The sequence below is a fragment of the Narcine bancroftii genome, chromosome 1 (genome assembly GCF_036971445.1).
Source record: "Narcine bancroftii isolate sNarBan1 chromosome 1, sNarBan1.hap1, whole genome shotgun sequence".
NCBI classification, from domain to species: Eukaryota; Metazoa; Chordata; class Chondrichthyes; order Torpediniformes; family Narcinidae; genus Narcine; species Narcine bancroftii.
Window position 1 is genome coordinate 5,453,336 of NC_091469.1, and position 7,410 is coordinate 5,460,745.

Consider the following 7,410-nt stretch of genomic DNA (forward strand, 5'->3'; position numbering starts at 1 on the left):
GGGAAAAATATATCTGGTGATGAAATCCTGTAGTAAGTGCTGGAAATTCTGGCAGATGATGTGTTGGCTGGTAGGGTGGTAGTTGAGGATGAGGAAGATTCTATGTTTGTTGCATCTGAGGGCGGAGGGGACCAGGGCAGATGAGCAGGAAATGGAGGAGAGGCAGGTGAGGGCTGAGTTGATGGTGGTGGAGGGGAGGCCATGTTTGTGGAAGAAGGTAGACATTTCAGAAGCTCTGGACTGGAAGACCTCATCTTGGGAACAGATGTGGCAGAGACAGAGAAATTGAGAGAGGGGTGGTAGAGTCCTTACAGGGGGCAGGATGTGAGGGAGTGTAGTCCAAGTAGTTGTGAGAGTTGGAGGGTTTGTAGTATATGTCAATGGAGATGAAGACAGAGATCCAGGAAGGGGAGAATGTGATCAGAGATGGACCTGGTGAGTTTGAGATCGGGGTGGAAGTTGAACGCGAAGTGGATGAAGCTGACAAGCTCATCGCAGGTGCATAAGGCATTATGTTGAGGTCATTGATATACTGGAGGAAGAGTTGGGAGGCCTTGCCTATGTAGGCTTGCAGCATTGATTGCACCACAAAGCCTAAAAACAGGCAGGCATAGCTGGGACCCATGTGGGTACCCATGGTTACCCTTTGAGTTGTCTGCCCAAGCTAGTCCATTTGCCTGCATTGATCCACATCCCTCTAAATTTTTCCTGATCATGTACTCATCTAAATGTCTTTAGGATGGAGAGATACGTAGAGTTTCCCAGAGTCAGTAGTGGGACAATTGTTTTTTTCTTAATATATAGAAATGATTTAGTCTAGGGTGTAAAGGGACATTTTCCAAATCTGCAGATGACACAAAACTTGGAGGTGCAGTGAACTATGTTGAGGAGAGTAATAGAGTTCTAGGAGATACAATATGTGAAAGCTTGTGAAATGGATGGACAGGTGACTGCTAAATGTTGCTGAGCTCCTACAGAGTGGACCGGACAGCAGAATTATTAATTAAGCAGACCCTTAAAGTCAACATACCATCTGATGGAAAGACTGATCTGTCCAATCACACTGTACATATGTTGCTTTTGCAGGTGTGGCTTGAACACCAGAGTGGAAACTATTTTCAGGATACCTGACATTGACCTAAAGTGCGATGTGTGGTGGGATTGAGAAAGTGGAAATCTTTCCTGTTGATATGCACCTGCAAGTGGGTACAGGGTGCCCGCAATATGCCCTGAAATAAGTCAATGGCATCTTGCATCATAGTGAAAACCATGTTCCCTGTGAATCCGTATGCTTACTCCACCTGGTGGTCACTGGTAAGGGAGAATGATGTCTTTAGCCCTTTGGGAACAGACTAAGAATTCCGTCAGTACCCAGCAAACTGCACTATGTTGTAAATATCACCAGCTCCAGTTTGGATTGAACCCAATAAATAGAAGTTGATGGCAAATCCTCCTCCCTCTGTGACCTCAGCAACAATTAATATGGGTTGTGATCAACCTATACAGTGCCTGGCTGACCATGTAGCATATCTCAGTGAGGCTGTCCTTACAGAATTTAAGACTCCACACGGAAGGGTGCTTCTGATCACACCCTGCTTCCATGGCCAAAATCTCATAATTGCATTTTGCTGTCTTGGGTGGCTGACCTGGGTTTGAGACCAACATCCAAATGCTCACAGGGCATGTGTTTGCCAAGAAGGTCTTTACTGGTATTTACCCTGAACAATTTCAAATCACAGGACTGTGCAGTCTATGGGCTGTTTCCAGGGACCCATACTATGGCAACCATCAATTATCAGATTCTCAGTTCCAGTTAATAATGCCCTCCAAGAAACACAAAAACTGCAGATGCTGGAATCTTGAGTAGACTAAGAATTCCTGGAAGGTCAGGCAGCATCCATGGATAGAAATGGTCAGTCAACTTTTTGCATCTTGATAAAGGGTTTCAACTCGGAATATTGAGTAACCATTTCTACCCATGGATGCTGTCTGACCTGCTGAGTTCCTTCAGCAATTCTTTCTCTGCTCAATAATGCCTTTAGTTTTCTCAGACTGGCTGAACCTCCTGTGTAAGGAGCTGTCCATATCAGAAAATTGCAAATAGTCCATGATCCAGGAGTCTATGTTGAGCTTGTGCTGAAACTAGGTGCAGCTGTTGTAGTCTCTCCAGAGAAAGGACACAGTATACGGCCTTCCTGTCATTGACTGAAATCCATGTTTGAAAAGAAATCCCTCAGCCTTTTCATTCAAGCGATGTTTGTAAAGAAAAACTCCTGATCTGCTGATGTTATATAAACAAAATGGCATACTTTGTACTGAGAATGGGGCCATACAAATGTATTAAATTATGTACAAGCACATTTTATCCATAAATTAATTTATTTCAAATTTAAAAATGAGTCTACTTGTGCATTTTTTACTCATTGAGGTGCACACAAGAGAACTCCTTGAAGACATTTGATGGATATGGAATTATGCTGAGATCAAAATTCCTCTTCCCTCTTCCAGCAGGCTGCCCTGTTCTGCTTAATCTCTGCTTGTTCTTCCTGTAATGTTGCATGAAAATGAATAGCTGCTGATGTATTTTATTCCAAAAGTCAAGATAAAGTCAGCTCTTGGCCTACCATTTCACATCTCTAGCACCTCTCCAGAAATTAATCAGCTGGAGGGAGGAGGAACAAGCAGAGAGTAAGGGCATAACAGATCAACCTGCTGGAGAAGAGAAGAGCAGGACGTTTGATCCGAGCAGGATTCTGTATCCACCAAGTGTCTTCATGGAGTTCTCTTGTGTTCCCCTCACTGAGTAAAAATGCACAAGAAGACCATTTTTTAAAAAAAATCAAGCCTGCTGAACATTACTTTCAGAGAATTGGGTCCTCAAAATGAATCAAGAACCATTTTCAGAGGAGCTGGTTCTTGGGTGAAGTGTTAAAGCCTCAAGCACCGTCACTAAAATATAGATTGTCACATTACGATTTATGGGAGCTTTTCGTGCGCAGGTTTGTGCATCATTTCTGGAGTGAGTTCACTGGTCATAGTCTATAGATGCTGTTAAGGCATGAAGAACATTGTAGCAAGGCAAGCAATGTCATCGTTCTGCTTCCATGTCTGGAAGCTACGGCTCAAATACACTTTTCACTTTGTTGCTTGTCCGGCACGAGCAAGGGATCCATAGTCAAAACTCAAATCAAGATGATCAGCAGAGTAGAAGCCCTGATTCCTCAGTGGGTTGTTGTGATCTGGAATGTGCTTGCCTGAAAAAATAATGGAAGGAGATTTGATTTCTCCTTTCAAAAGGAAATTGAAATCAGAAAAATGGCTAAGGCTAAGTTTGGGCAACGAATTGGGACGAGTTGAATCATTTCCACCAAGTGCCAGAACAAGCATCATGGAGCAAATGAGCACAATGGGGCAGAGAGATTGTGCAAACTCCTTGCAGTCTCAGGGAGAGTGTGCAAACTCCACAGAGGCAGCAGGTGAAGTCAAGCTTGACCCCGTGTTGTTGGACCAATGATTCAGCTGTGCTACTGTGCAGTGGTCTCCAAGCAAGTGGAAATTCTGAGACATTGTTCTGCACTTTAAAGGCACTGCTGGAGTGATCGTCATGACTCAGTGACGGGAGGGGGGGTGGTGTCCATGAAGCACAAGAGTATGTACAGCCTGGCATCAAGAGGCCAGGCGAACTGGGGGAATGGAGTCTACACCAAAAGTCATTCCATTACTCTGGAGGATTCCACCCATTTCCACAACTTCCAGACTGAGTTGATCTGTGATTTGAGTGAGAACTTTCATCAGAACCATAGATCCGTTCACAATCCCTCTGGCCTCTGGAAGATGAAGACTTATAAAGCTCCGTTCACACGTTCACAACCATGGGTTATCCGAAAGAGCCAAGGAGGTACTTTTGAAGAGCAATGTAATGTGGGGGCATGAGGCATCCAGAGATGCACAGAAATGCCCGACCAACTGCAGATGGATCAAAATAAACGAATACAATTTCCTCCCACAACCCTTGAGGCGATCAAACCTATCCCAGGAGGAAGGAGGAAGTGGTAACGCAACAGCAACCTCCCTCCCAGTACTTCCCAATGTCATCCACCCTCAGCAAGTTTTAAAGGGCAGCGGTGTGTTTGTACTCGGCGGGGTCGCAAACACTCGAATGCAGGCACACAGCCACTCTGTGTTTGCCTTTACCACGTTCCCGTCCAGCCTGCCTCGCTGTTTTATTGTCCCTCTTTAACACTGAACCTTCCTTCCGTCTTAAAATAATAGCGAGGGAGGGGGTGGGGAGAGAAAAAGGAAGAGCCTAGAAAAGAAACGAGAGAATTAAATCTAGAAAATGAAGAGATGGGGACAAAGAGATGAGAGAAAAGGAAGAGAAATATGGGCAGCCAGAAAGAGACGTGCAAAGTCAAATGAAAGATCGGACTGAGAATTAGAGAAATGGGGTCGAGGGAGGATTTCTTTTTCGCAGTTTTTACTCCAACCAGGACTCAGGGGAAAAAAATTGTTTACAGAGAAAAGGGTTGAAAATTAAAGGGGGACGAGGTAAGAGACAAAAAAGGTTGATATGGCATGGACTGAGACTCGAGTGAGGAGAGATGGTTGCCTCGACTCGTGGTTGATTTGCGTTATGAAGACATGTTCGAGGACGATACAATGTTACTGATTTGAGCATTGCTTCTCTCGTTTTAAATAAGTTAAGCGTCTTCCTCCGATCGGCCCAAGTAAACGTTCCCTCCACTCGTCCAGAGTGCAACCTGGCCAGGTGGAGTGAAATAACGGGACACGATGTCAATCTGCTTCGTTCAGTGTCGCTTCACGAACCGCGGGGCAAGTTTACAAGGGGAAAAGTTTTCAGGAACGAGAGCCCTTCAGTGGATCAACAGCGACATCTCCTGCTGGAGCCGCGATTAGCCAGAACCCCTCCTCCTTCAGCGCAGCCGCCAGGTGGGAGACGCCAGGTGGGAGCAGCGTGACGAACTCTCCGGAGTTGGAATTGAGCCTATGTGCCCCGGGTGCAGACTCGCAGCGCAACGCTGGCGGGGCGGGGGGGATGCGGCACTGTCAGAGGTGATGTCTCGCGTGAGCTGCCGTCAGCTCGCCCAGGTGTGAAAGCCAGGGCACACCGAGCAAGGACAGACAGAGAACATCAAGTGCCCCGGAGCCCCACGGAAATCCCTGGTATGGAAACGGAACCTTCTAGAACATTCAGGAGGTCAAAAACAGCCTTGGCTGGAGAAACAAAGGCAAGAAACGAGCAAAAGCACGAAATGCTGGAGAAACACAGCAGAACCTTTATAGAGCAAAGGTAAAAAATACATAACCGAGTTTCAGGCTTGAGCCCTTCATCAAGATTTGGACAAAATGTCAGCAGGCGTCTGAACTAAAGAGTAGGGGAGGTGTGGTCGCAAGGGTCGAGAAGGGAGGGAGGGAACAGCAGTGATTAGGGGGAGGAGGGATGCATCCTGTGCTCCCTTTGTGAACTTCTCTGCATCAAAGAGACTGGGTGCAGACTGGGAAATTGCTTCACTGTGCATTTTCGCTCCTTCCGCACCAGTAACAGAGATCTCCCATACTCACATGTCTGTCCATGGCCTTATGTACTATCCCATCCTAACCACCTGCAAATTGGAGGAACAACACCTGATTTTCCATCTGGGCACTCTCCAGCCAGATGGCATCAACATTGACTTTTCTGGTTTCTGCTAGCCTGCTCTGCTCTTCCCCCTCCCTTCCCCCTCACTGCACCAAGCCATCCCTCCTCCCCTTGCTCACTGCTGTTCCCTGTCTGTCTTCTCCATCTATCACCTCTAACTAGTTGCAAAACTCAGAATGTGAAAGTATATAGAAATGGGAATCATCAGTGGAGTGTGAAAGGATGAATTTTAATATCTGGCAGTGGATATGTTTGGCAACTCACTACAAATCCATCAGCTGCCAAATGTAACCAAACATAATGTTGGGCAGTGACCAGGAGATGCAGAATATATATCAGTCCAAATGAGTAAAATTCAAAATTAAACTAAAAGCTAATATGAGAGAGGTGTAGCAACAATTCTTGAGTTGAACTCTGAGCTCCACTGAAGCGTGGCAGGAGAGGGTCAGGAGCTGCTGTCTTAGCTGGTGCTAAAGACTGCAGCTTTGCACCTGCTCCCCTGAGACACTTGATGAAAGGTTTTCTTCACTTGAGCCTTGCTGCTTCTTGGCAAACTCCAGGGAAAGTTTTGAGGAGATTACTGCCAAAGTTGTCAACTTTGGTGTTGGGTTTCACCACTCTTAGATCTGCCTTCTTGCTAACTTCCAGTCAATGGGTCTCTGAGTGAACCTTGGGATGGGCCCTGCTTAGTCAGCAAGACCACGACAACGGAAGACTAAATGGACAACAGGCTGCTCCCAACCCTGTGACAGAACGCAGGAGGTTACATGTATGTACAGTGGGATGAACAGAGGCAAATTCCTAGTCATACCTGGCAGTCAGAAGCTCAGGGTTTCAAGCTGCAGTCAGTGATGATAGCAGATCACCAACCTCGAATGTACCTGGTGAACACCCTTTGTTACTATCTCTACACTGCAGGATTATTTCACAGCTCACCGGGGCATCTGGCTGGCACATTCACCAAGTTTGTTGCTGATGAGGTCAGACAGAATGAAAAGCCCTCAGCTTTGCAGTTCTGATCACGCTGGAGAGTCACAGGGTTTAAAAGTAGTCTGGAGAAACTTTTCCAGTTCACTAACATTCAATTAGTTTGCCAACATGGTAAAGTTCTTCTCCAGGTGTGTGCAAGATGGCAAGGCTCAGCTGCAGGGTGGCACTCTCCCTAAGGAATGGAACAGTGTATTACAGCTCAGAAACAGAACCTTCAGCCTTGCCGACTACCAAGTACCCATGTATACTAATTTACTAGTACTTGATAGTCTTGGTAGGCTTCTATCCTTGGAAATTCAAATGCTTACCCAAATAGTTCTATGCTGTGAGTGTACCGGTACCTGTCTCCATCAGTCATTCAGTTAATGCATTCCAGATACCTCCATGAAGACTAGGTGTTGGTTGATGAAGTCAAAGGAGACCTACTACAAACATAGCTGATGACGCTAGTGATAAGTCCAGGCAATGAGGCACAGTAATTCTACAGTAAAATACATCCATATTACCCCACCAGCCTGTGCCACCCAAATACACCAATAAACCTACAAACCTACATTTTTATTGGAGGGTGGGAGGAAACAAGAGCACCCGGAGGAAACCCACACAGACATGGGGAGAACTAACTAACTCGTTAAAGACAGTGCTGGATTTTAATCCGGGTCGCTAGTGGTGTAACAGCATTGGACTAACCGCTACGCTAACTGTGCCACCTGACTTGTTATCAACCAACCCACTGAAACACTGTAAGTGTATTTCATATT